This window comes from Acromyrmex echinatior, chromosome 11 (assembly GCF_024713525.1).
Source record: "Acromyrmex echinatior isolate Ae372 chromosome 11, ASM2471352v2, whole genome shotgun sequence".
NCBI lineage: Eukaryota > Metazoa > Arthropoda > Insecta > Hymenoptera > Formicidae > Acromyrmex > Acromyrmex echinatior.
The window spans coordinates 1,527,696-1,540,900 of NC_141862.1; the positions used below are offsets into that span (position 1 = coordinate 1,527,696).

The window sequence follows — 13,205 nt, forward strand, 5'->3', positions numbered from 1 at the left end:
AAAATATTGCGCAAGAGAGGAGATGAGGTTTACGTAAAATGATTGGGATTCGATGCATCAATTCTTGGATACATAAGGATAATATAGTTTAATTCGTACAAACTGTATTTTAACGCTGCATCGATCTCTCGCCAAACAAAAGATCTTTCCACGTTATTGTCAGTGTTATTGCTAGTGCTCGTGTAATCACCACCAAAATGCAGAAATCGTCTTCCTAATTGAATCTTTGTACTCTCGAGTCGTGCAATTGTAACGATTAGAGATTGTTTGTATCCAGTGGAGAGCCGCGCTTGACATGATTGCATTCTTCAAGCTGTTTAATAAATCATTATTCATTGCACTCTTCTATCCATGCGAAACATTCCTTCAAGGAAGCAATTTGTTGGAATCGCTTCAACAGATCGTGCTCTACTTGAATGAAATCTTGATTCATATTTACAACGATTTACTAACAGTAAGAGTTCGCTCTCATAGATTTCAACGTACTATAATCTGGCGCATTTCTAAACTGAATTAATTTTCATCTGTAACTCCCTCTTTTCAGAGTAGAACATTATGCGCTCATTTTCAAAGTATGCTTCAAAACATAAAATTTATGAAAATACAATTCCATCGAGTTTCACCAATCGAATACACCGAGTTTCCATCTCCAATTTTCGACACAACAGAAATATTAAAATACATCGTGAAATAAAAGTTTTACCAGTTTTATAGCTTTTTTAAACTTCTCTCTATTGCTCATGTTCCTTTTCGCAATGTGTAATAATCTGCTAACAAATTAAGAAGATACAACAAATCAATTGAATATTCAAATATTTTATTTTATTTAGAAAGAACATACCTATATTTATCTATTCATAAAAAAATATGAAATATTTATTTTATATTTTAGCAAAAGATAGAATTATAAATATAAATAATATAAATAAAATGAGTCCTATAAATAATATTCTTTTTGTTTTGTATTGTGTAGATTTCTATGAAAGAATACCTTTCTGCTTAAAATGCTTAAATGCTTTATTGATACACAAACTTCATTAATCTCTCGATACAACTCAATTCAACGTAATGGACGACAACATGAACGCGCTCCGGCACATGGACGCGTGGCTATGTGTGGCTATGTTGTAGCTATGTTGTGGCTGCTGCACCCAATGTGGCACCGAACATGTCTGGGCAACGGCTAACTAATGGCGAAGGAAGATTGGCGGGAAATCACTAAATTCACAAAGAAATGTTACTCATTTGTTTTTGACTTACAAGCCATAAGGTGGTTTAATATAAACTCAGATGAATATTTGGAATAGATCGAAAGAGTAGAAACGTAATTGCATGCGTTACGACAGCTTGGATATTGGTATCGCATTACTGGAATAGAATACGAGAAACTAAAAAATCTACAACATAGGCATAGGTTTATCTGACGACGCGAGTAATTACCTAACGACATGAGCAGTAAAATCAATACTAATCTCGCAATAAACATAAAATGATGATTAATCTTACCGAGCATTAACTTAAAATCTATCGCTGAGGCTTACAAAAGGTCCGCAGAACCTTTAGAGAGAGAAGGGGGGGAGGGAGGGAAAGAGAGGGAGAGAGGGAGAGAGGGAGAGAGGGAGAGAGAGAGAGAGAGAGAGAGAGAGAGAGAAAGAGAGAGAGAGAGAGGAAAACCGGAAAAAGAATTGACTCGAGAGTCGCAACTAACATTTGCAACATCATAGTACTCCCCTCTAAATGTAAACGTTAAGGAAAGAAATACTGATTAAATTATCGCTAGAATGAAAATAACAGAAAATAAAATTAAATGAAACAAACAGAAACTTATGCTTATTGATCGCTTAATGTAATATTGCGCGAATTAATCCTTAAATCCAACAGTCTTTCGCTTGCTGGACCAGAATATGTCTTTGGTTCACATTGCACTGGAATGTTAGTTGGTGGACGCAGTGGACGGAGTAGTTTCTGAGTCTTGAATTATTAAATAAACGGGCTTAAGTTTATCGACAGTGGCATTGATACATCTGCCGTCGACATCTATAGCAAAGACTTTGTTCGAAATGCGCTCTAATACTTTATGCGGTTCGGTATACGGTTGATCCAGGGAACGCCTATTATTTTCTACTGTGAGGAAGACGTGAGAGCAGTTATACAGATCATTATAAAAAATAAAAAAATAACTTAGATCTAATGTGATGAGAGGTTGGTCTAGGTCGTATCTTTTGCATAATTACGCGGAAATCCTCGATGAAAATTCGCGAGTCACAATGCTAGGCATTTCTTCAAAAAAGAAAACCTCACCCGGTACTTTGAGCGTAATGCCGTAAACTAATTCCGCACAGAAGTACCGAGATATTTTTTGAACTAAGTTCTTAATCCGAGTAATACTACTGACAGTATATCAGTCCATTAAGTTTCACCGTGGCATATTAATGCAATTTTTAAAGAGTGATGCCATCGTTCGATGATGCCATTAGATCCTGGACGGTATGCAGTTGTATGACAACATTTAGAACCGACGAGTTTGGTTAATGCGTTGAACAGCTGCGCTTCGAATTGCGAGCCCTGATCAGTTATGATTAGGCGTGGAGCTCCAAATCAGGTTATCCAGTGGGTGAAAAACATCTTTGTCACTGTATCTGCAGTACAATCCTGTAATGAAATGGCTTCCAGCCAAGGAGTAAATCAGTCAATCATTGTTAATAAATATTTGAAACCTTTGGATGGAAGTAGAGAATCGACGATATCGATATGTATGTGCTCAAAACGGGTACCTGGTACTGATATTTGGTAGGCGTGGTATAATTATACCTTTAATGTCTTTAGCCATGGAAGGACGCGCAAATTTTTGTGCAATTTACCGATAAATTGCTCTACCGCTTGGATGAAATATTTGATGCACTAACTCGTCTTCCTGGATAATGATCCAGGAATGTATGATCTGATCTCTTCTTCTGAAGTGTCACAATAAATGTTAGATGCTGTTTTCGAGATAAATAAAGTTTTGAACCTCAGAGACATTGATATAAATTGCTTTAGTTGTTGCAATTCGTCCGAGGCTTGAGCTTTTGATGCAATCTCTTGCATATCGAGACTAATTGGCATCATGATAGTGTCATGAGATAATGCATTTGCTACAATGTTTTCGGCGCCTGAAACGTGACGTACATCAGTTGTGAACTTCGAAATGAAGAATAGTTGGCGGGTTTGTCTTGGCGACATTTGATCTGATTTCCTCTTGAATGCATAATACACGAGGGGTTTATGATCTGTGATAATGTGAAAATTTCGTTCTTCTAGCATATATCGAAAATGTTTAATAGCTGCATAGATAGCTAATAATTCTCTATCATATACGCTATATTTTGTTTGCGTAGGCGTGAGCTTTCTTGAAAAGAAACTAAGTGGCTGTAAAAATCCGTTGCTGTACTATTGCAATACCACACTGATTGCTTTGTCTGAGGCGTCTGTTTGCAACGAGAGTGTTGCCTTGCTGTCTGGAAATGCGGTCGGGGTAACCCAAAATGACCTGGAAACATCGTCGGGAGATCCGGAAAGTTTTCTTTTCTGTATAAGAGTTCCCTGGAAACCTCTAGCAGGGAGATAGGGTTTGGAACGCGAAGAGCACCGCAGTTGCGGCTGAGTCCGGATCTTCCCCTCGGACCTTGAAAATCCAGGAGAGGGCCACGTAGAGGTGTCGCGCCGGCTCGTACCCATATCCGCAGCACATCTCCAAGGTAAAGAGCCTCTAATCGATAGACTAATGTAGGTAAGGAAAGTCGACAAATTGAATCCGTAACTTCGGAATAAGGATTGGTTCTGAGGAGCGGGGCGTGTCGGGCTTGGTCGGAAAGCGAGTCTGGCTGACGTGCCGGACCCGGGCGAGGTGAACGTTCCGGTGTTCTCGTGCCGGTTCCGGGATCCGAGTTCGGTCCGTACCTTGGCCTCCCACGGATCTTCCTTGCTGAGAGGCTTCCGTGGCGGCGCGAGCCGTCGTGGTCGTCCTCTTCGGCCGCTATTCAACGCTCAGCTCAGAATTGGCACGGACAAGGGGAATCTGACTGTCTAATTAAAACAAAGCATTGCCCTCAAGGGTGTTGACGCAATGATGATTTCTGCCCAGTGCTCTGAATGTCAACGTGAAGAAATTCAAGTAAGCGCGGGTAAATGGCTAAAGTAACTATGACTCTCTTAAGGGAACACGCCGCCGCTATTTCCAAAAATAATATGCTGCGGAAAGCAACGACGCCCGACATTTTAGCTCTCGGTATTTCTCGCTCTCCTGGATCCTTGATACCTCCCTTTTGGGGATTCTTTGGGTCCGGGGTTGGAGCGGGTTCGCCCAAATATAGATAATCATAGCAGAGACGATGACGCGCAATACAGATCTCCTAGCAGGTCCATTAAGTCTCTCTCGTTCAAGTTACACGCCTACTTTCATATGGTGTTCCTGGGCCCCTGCGCTTGCGCAAGATGGTGTTGTGGCGATGTGCGCCCCTAAGGGCTTTTAGCTCAAATGCCGACGTCCATGGTGAATTGTGGGGCCAAGAAAGGTCACGGCTATTTGGGGAACTCTCGGTTATCAATCTGTTTGCTCCCCTACATATAGTTAATAATGGTTAGGACAAATAGAGATACCTCACGCCCGGGTTCTCGGATGGCCCGGGCACTGCGTGATAGAAATGCGAATGTGGAGGCGCCAGAGGAAAACGTAGCTGGATCTGCGCGCAATTTTGATGCCTCCTAGAGGTACATCACACAAAGTGGCTGAAGAGGGCAGTCAGGCTGAGCATGGCAGCCAAGAACCGTCAGTGACCTGCAAGCACTGCGGGCGGCGAGCATTCCGGACCATGCGTGGCCTGGGGGTACACATTGTTCGTGCCCACCCAATAGAGGCAAACAGCGCTGTGGATGTTGATCGCGTAAAGGTCAGATGGCCAGCGGAGGAAGTCCGTCTTATAGCTCGCGCTGAGGCCACCTCAGCCGAAGGAATCCGTTTTATGAATCAACATCTTCAAGACAAATTCCCTCATAGAAGTCTCGAAGCCAATAAGGGTAAATGTCGACAGGAGGCTTATCGCGAGATGGTTAGAGGCTTCTGCCAGGAGATCCAGTGACCAATCGCGTGTGACTGTGATCGATGAGGGCGACGGGCTCGTTGCAGCGATGATAGGAGCTGCCGGTGTCCCGAAGACCATAGGGACGACTAATGATAATAGTGCATATCAGTCCTCACCTCAGTAGACCGCTGAGAAGCTTCGGGCACACATTTCCGAACTTTTAGGATTCTTCGTGCTGTAGCTGAGGCTGATACTCTCGTTGACATAGCGAGAGTGGCGTCGGAGACTGGTGAAGTCTGATGATGTCTTGGCCATCAAAAGGTTGGAGCGGATCTTCCCGTCTCCTGCTATGCACCCTCCGCAGCGCGCGTCGACTAAACGGCGCAATCCTCCTATCATACGAGAGAATAGGAAGCAGAAGAGGAAGAGGGAATATGCACATGTGCAGTCCCTCTATAAGAAAAACCTCAAGATCTGTCTTTCGCACATACTCGAAGGTAACTCTGAGCGTCCGTCCGCTGTCGAATTTCAGGATTACTGGCATCCTCTTATGGAGACGTCCGGTGTCGCGGATGGAGATATGATGGAGCTGTATGGGCTATACGGAGAGGCAAGACAGGGGGCGGAGTCGTTCGTCGAGATGGATTCATCTCGAAGGCCTCGGCGAGAGCGCCGCTGTGGATCATAATCCACATGGAACGGATAGGACCTTGCTCTGGGATCCGATTTCGATGGCAATCGTTAGGATTTCCTTAAGGACTGGCACTGCGCCCGAATTGGACGATATTACGCCGAGGATGTGGAACTCTGTTCCGCCTGTCCTTCATGCGCTGCTGTTCAATCTGCTGTTCTAGGCAGGAACGATACCTTCGTCTCTAGTAACCACGAAGACCGTATTTCTTGAGAAGGGAGGGATGTGCTGAAGGGAGAGCCCTGCGCCCTCGGAATACCGACCTTTCAGCATTGGATCCGTCATAATAAGGCATCTCCATAAGATACTGGTCAATCGATTGTCGGCCCTGAATATATTTGACAACCGCCAATGGGGTTTCCGGTGGACGAGGCCTGTGAGAACATCACAGTGCTTGGGGACGCCCGACGAAATTGTAGAACGTTACATCTGGCATGTGTGGACCTCTCGAAAGCGTTCGACACGGCAAGCCACCATGTCATTCATCGGACTCTGAAGAAGGCGGGCTTACCTGCTTGAGTTCCGAAATTATATCAGGCCCGTATATAATGATTCAAGGACGGTGCTGCAAGCGTTCGGTGATAAGGAGATGTCAATTAAGATCGTATGTGGTGTGAGACAGAATGATCCGTTATCGCCCCTATTGTTCAATCTGGTCGTAGAGCACTGGGAATTCTCTCGGAGGATGTGGGCTACCGAATGGGTGCGCCGATGGCTGCGATTTCCCCATGATATTCCTACTGGATACTTTCATGCGCCGATACAGAGTGGCGGGCTTGGCATGCCTCTACTCAAAGTTTTTATCCCTATCTTGAAGCATAACCGACTGCAGCGGATTTGCAGAAGTACTCTGCCTGCGGCAAGCGCCACTGCCGAATCTACTTATGTGGCTAGGCAGTTGGTGTGGTGCGAGAACCAGATGAGGGTTCGCAGCCATAGAATTACTTCGACTGCTGAACTCAGACAGCAGTGTAAAGCCTGGTTGCGCGAGTCGTGTGATGAGAACGAGCTCAGGGAGGTCGAGTCGTCCAAACTGAGCTCATATTGAGTCGCACATGGTGCTGACGCCATATCCAAAGCCGACTACGTGCACTATCACCATATACGGGCTAACTGCATCCCGTCTCGAGCGAGACTCTCCCGAGGTCGTGATGGACGCGATATTCGCTGTAGAGCCGAGTGTCCCGAGAAGGAGACTTCGGCTCATTGCGTTCAGCGATGTTTCAGAACGCACGGAGGGAAGATCCTGCGACACAACGACTTGTGTCATCAAGTTGGTGACTTCTTATAACAGAAGGGATGACATGTCGATGCGGAATTAGCGTACTCGATCTCGGCCTCCAGTAGGAGGCGGCCCGACCTGACCATTGCTAAGAATGATGAGACAATGATCGTTGACGCGCAAGTAGTGTCCAGCGAAACTGCGTTAAATGTGTCTCATAAGCGGAAGATGGAAAAGTATCGGTCCTGTGAGGATCTAGCAGATCGCGTGGTGGATACAGGAGTGTCTCGTAATAATGTTCGTTTCACCACCATTACAATTACATAGCGAGGCGTCCGCCAAGCGAGAGTGAAATGCGTTTGGGCCTAACATCGGGTTAGCTTCGCACGCTCACGACTCGGGTTCTGTGGAGCTCGTGGATGAACTGGCGGAGATACAATAACAACACGCTATAATACAGGCGTTTAGCCCCCGAAAGTGATGCAGGTCGACAAGTTCCTTCGGGCGCTTCTGCATGACGGAGTTAATGATTGTATCAGTAAATACCTGTTATATGAGTGGAGAGCTGCTTGTCAGTTCCTTATACAGCATTAATCAGGATGTACTGCAAACACCAACAGAAAACCGCCTTGCAATATCGTTTACGAATTCTGTGGTACGTGCATACTTGCGTGCTACTTGTCCGCTGGCGAAACAATAACCAAATGCCTCGTCATCTAATTAGTGACGCGCATGGATTAACGAGATTCCCACTGTCCCTATCTACTGAAGGGAGGACAAGGACGTGAAGGACCCAAAATCTTATAGACCTATACCATATGTTTCCTCGTCCCTGTAATAGAGAAACTCTTCGAGAAGCTTCTCAAAGTGCGCCTAACAGACACGGCACTGGCGCCGGAAAGGATCTCTGATCGGCAGTTCGGTTTTATGCCGAGCAAGTCGACGAAAGACGCGGTCGTGGAACTTCGGCGAGCGGTCTCTGCCTCCGAAGGGAGGTATACTATGGCGTTGCTCTTTGACATTTCCGGTGCCTTTGATAACGTCTGGTGGCCCTTAGTGTTGCAAGGACTAAAGTCAAGAGAATGTCCTAAAAATGTGTTCGAAGTTATTTCGACAAAAGACGAGTGAGCATCTCAAGGCGATACAAAAGTATCGAAGTGGGCAACAAGAGAATGCCCGCAGAGCTCGGTGCTTGGGCCGACCTGCTGGAACTTAATGTTTGATGAATTGCTAAGGAGGCTAGAGATACAGGCTAAAGATATCATAGCATATGCAGACGATCTTATTATATTAGTAAGCGGTAACTCCCGAAGGGAGATAGAAAAGCCAAAAACTAATAGACCAGATTGTTGGGTGGTGCAAATCGGCCAAACTCCAAATCTCTGAGCGGAAGACTGAAATAATCTTGCTCAGAAGCGAGGAATTAAGGAGGGCCCAAGTCAATAGACAGGGAGGAGTACGTCAAAATAGAAGGCTAAAGAATAGGAAAAGAAGAGTAAACTTCAAAAGTAGATCCGCTATTAGGACAGGTCAAAAATCAGATTCAAAGACTCGGTTAGGTACCTTGGTGTTCATTTCGATAGGGGTATGTAAATCGAATCACATTGCAAGTATCTAAAGAGTAAAGTAGGATCACTCTTCAACAAGCTGAGCAAGCTAGCAAGATCCCAATGGGGTCTCAAATATAAAACGCTTTCCACAATTTACCGGGGAGTGTTCATCTCAGTAGTCACATATGCGGCTGCAGAATGGGCCGACCTGTGTAAAAGACAAGAAAGTTCTTAGGATTGTGCAGCGCGAAGTGCTTATAGTATATACAAGCGCATACCGCACAGCGTCATGGGAATCACTCTGTATGGTAGCAGGACAAACTCCCATTGACCTACTCCTAGATGAGCGTAGAGTCCTATATGAGGTAAGAAAGGACAAGGACGTAGAAGTAAATGGAACTGTAATCGAAAAGGATACGGAAGACATCAAGAAAGTAATAAGGCGAGAGATAACAAAGATATGGCAAACTAGAAGCCTCGACAAAGGGTCGAGTGACGTCTTCTTCAACAGCATACAAAAAAGGCTTCAGTCCGAATGAGTTCAGCCCAACTATCCACACAGATTCTAACTGGTAATTTCTATGCGAAATTCTCTCAATTAGGACTTACTGAAAGTAGCTCGTGCAAATGCGGAGCTAAAGAGGACACAGTATGGCACTTCATCCTAGAGTGTCCAGAATTTGAGGCGCAAAGAATTGTCTTACGAAGTATAGTTCCTCAAAACGAGTGGAAACTGCCTGAGGCGATATGATTTCTAGTATCAAACGCCGAAGCATTTCAAAGACTCGTCGACTTCTCTAAAGAAACTCTATGGATAAAGCAACTTCAAACAGAGGACTAGATTCAGGAACTGCTCACTAAGACAGGGCCGATGCCCTCGAAGCGGTGTGTGAAGTTCAGTCAAGGGAGACCTGCCGCTCATTACAGGAATACTCCTGACAAAACGAATCCGTACCTCATCACGGTAAATATACGCACCAGAGAGTAGTTTAGTGAAACATTCTTATTACAGGGTCAGAGCGTGCGTCTGACGAGATGCAAATGAGTAGGCCTCCTCGTGGTTCCCCATGGGCGCGAGGCGCCTCGAGAACTCAGGACTCGAGACGCGTCGCGATGAAACTGCTCATTCCTGCAGAAAAGCCCTGCAAACGCCGCTGAATTTTTCCATCGCCCTTCTCGAGGCGGCTTTGCTGGATGGTAGTTGTCGCATATACCTTTGTGGGTGACATGTTCGCTCCGACTTCGGGACGGAGCCAACTAACAATAACTGTCTGGAAATGCGAGCAAGGTGGTTTGAGCGAGATGTTTCTTAACTTGTTGAAAGGATTGTTTGAGCTCAGAAATCCATTCTATCTTTGCATTGTTGTTGCGTTTACGCCCCGAGATTGCATTTAGCAATGGCGTTTGCATGCGTTTGCTTGCGAGGTCTTTGAGAACCGATTATAGAAATTGAGCATTCCTAAGAAATATCCTTTGACTGTAGTTGGTTCCTGAAATTTAGCGATAGCTTGGACTTTTTCGAATAAAGATTTGATGTCTTCAGCGCTGATTGTATGTCCCAGAAAGCTGGCACTTTTCTGTCCGAACACACATTTATTTGGATTAATTGCTATGCCATATTGTTGAAGTCTGTCGAATAGTATTTTTAGATGGTCCTTATGCTGTGTTTCATTCTGCGAAGCGATTAAAATGTCATCAATAAGTAAAACAGTAGTTAAATCCTGCAATCCTTAAATTACCTGGTCCATAAATCTTTGAAAATTTGATGCTGCGAAGTCATATAATGTCATATAAGGAAATTTCTAAAAGTTCGAATGGTATAATGATTGCGGTTTTAATATCCGATTCGCAGACTGGAATCTGTTGATATACACACACTAGCTCTACCGTAGAGAACACGATTTTGCCATGCAGGAAATGTGTGCTATCTTGCAAGAATGGAATTGAGTAACGATCTGGCAAGGTTACCTCATTGAATTTTGCAGTAATCTTCACACGGACGCCATTCTTCTCTAATCTTCTGCACGTGATGTAAGGGACTAGTCCAAGGTCTACATAAGCCTTGTTAATACCATGTACTCAAACTCTTGTTTAGCTGCTTTGAGTTTTTTTGGACAGTGTCGTTTAGTTTTGTTTGATACGTTGGACCCGTTGTTTCGATCACATGTTCCACTTCGTGTGCGGTTTGTTTGTGCATGATCGACATCCTGGTTATTTGGAAACTTGCTTAAGATCTCTTTGTATGGGTAGTCGTCAGTCAACGCTATTAATCAAGGAATAGCTTTGTTGACAAGCTGAGCAAAGAGCTTTAAAAAACGTGCTACCGTCGATCAAACGCTTGTACCGTATGTCAGACAGTAAATTGAAACGTGCTAGAAAATCTGAGCCAGTAATGAAAGTGTCTACGTCGGCGATTATGAAAGGCCATTGAAAAACACGACGAAATCAAGCTGGATAATTTTTGTCCATACGTAGAGATGATCGTTCCGTTTGCAGCGTAGAGTACCCGATCGCTAATGTGCATACAATCGCGTCTTGAGACAGGAATGGTCGAGACATCAGCTCCAATATCCATCAAAAATTTAATGCCAGTAACAGGCATTAAATGACTCTCACTGTTATATCATGTGCTCGATATAAAATTGTTTCCCAAGTTAATGGGAAATAAAATTGCTTTTTGATTTTTTATTCAAAGAAACATTTTTTTAATACACACTGCTTCTTCTTCCTTATAATACAGAGAGATAATTTTCATCGGTCGAAAGAAAACAGCGCCAGAAATAATATATTCCATACTATTGGAACGCCATATTCCAACGCGTCGATAAAGAAAACTGAGCCTGACTTTACCGCTCAATTCAATTCTTCTTATAATACTAACATAATAAAAAATAATTAGACTTAAAGAAACGGACGCATATAATGTCTTCGACAACGCGTAATACTTAACAATACCGCCAGCCTTAAAGCCTCGCCTTTAAAGAGAATCATGTCTAGACGAGTAAAATACAAAGTTTGCTTATGGACCTTTGACATATACCTGTGCTGGTTTTCACATCCACAACTCTGACCAGTCCATTCCTACCGAGATGCACGGCTACTACTTTTCCCAAGCGCCAATTTATTAGCGGGATATTGGCCTCCCGCAAGACAACTATGGTTCCAACTTCTTGAGCACTGGATCCCTTTTCCACTTGGTTCGTTTCTGAAGTTGAGTTATTCAGCTGACCATCGCTTCCAAAATGTTTGCCTCATGCGTTCTAAGAGTTGATAGCGATTAAGACGGTTTACATTGACGTCTGTGAGATCAGCCTCGACCGAAACAAGTGGACGCCCGATCGGGAAATGGCTCGGAGTCAAAGCTTGGAGATCACTAGATTCCGTAGACATTAGCGTTAGTGTCTCAAGTTTAATATGGCTTCTATTTGAGTCATTATGCAGTCAATTTTTCAAAAGTTAATAAGGTTGAGCCAACTATTTTTGTCAAATGATTTTTTACAGGATTTAACAGCGGACTCCCATATGAGGCAATTGCGGAGGAAAAAAGTGTCACTCGATCATTTGTTCCGCCAAATAATCATGTATTTTTGTACTTGTATTTTTACATTTACCAATTGATACATTTCTCTCAACGCGTTGTTGGCTCTCACAAAATTCGTTCCGTTATCGGAATAAATTGAAAGACATTTGTCACGTCTAGCTATAAATCTCTTTAGCGTGTTTAGAAAAGTCAAAGTACTTCTCCTCCTATCGGATACAATCTTTAAATGCATCGCCCTCATGACGAAACATACGAAAATGCATAAGTAAGTCTTTCCTGTCTTGTTACGAGTAATCTTTATACTGAATGGTCTCGCATAGTCAACACCGCTTTTGGAAAACGGAGGTAGAAGTAACACATGGAAGGCCGATAAATTTCTCATTAATTGCCTGGCGGGTGCGAGATCGATAACGATACACTTGCGCAGGACATCTTTTACAACGCTTCGTTCCGACAAAGGCTAGTATTTTGAATTATAGACAATAGAGCTTGAGGTTCCGCGTGTATATTTTTAAATGTTTTTGCATTATGATTAAACTAGTGAGATGGTGCCTCTTTGGTAGAATTATGGAATGTTTCTGATGATAATTCAGTGTAGCTTCCTGTAGTCGCTCTCCGATTCTCAATAATCCGCTGGCATCGATAAAGGGTAAAAGAGAAAGTATTATACTTTTAGATGATATTTTACGCCCTTAGGCTAGCTGATGTATTCCTTCATTGAATTCATCCCTTTGGGCCATGAATAGAAGCGCTTGCATGCTGTATTCGAGCTCCTGAACTTGTAGTAGTCCCACGAATTTGAGTTCTTCTTGTTCAGCGCTGTGCCTTGAATTGCACGTGAAACGAAAACAATATACAATGATCCGTCTTAGTTTAGTCAAAGAGGAAAATCTGTTTATAATGTGTAGACTTTCTTCCGGAGCGATACATGAGACAATGACTCGACATTTGATCTCGGGCATTTTTTCTATTTGAAGCAACTTAGGAGGATTATCTATGATTTCGTCGTAGCCATACAGAAGGTCCATTCCACCAAAGGCTGCAGCTTTGAATTTCGGATCCATTCCTCGAGAGATGAGATCGGCTGGGTTCAGCTCCGAGCGAATGAGGTGCCATTCTTCTTTTGCTAACAGCTTCTGAA

The 13,205-nt window shown here is 43.6% G+C and overlaps 1 protein-coding gene across 1 annotated transcript in view; it reads right to left on the bottom strand.

Moving 5' to 3' along the window:
• LOC105152417 (uncharacterized) overlaps positions 1-13,205 on the bottom strand; it is a 274,163-nt gene that overhangs the window by 232,327 nt on the left and 28,631 nt on the right. The gene's annotated exons all lie outside the window — the stretch shown is intronic.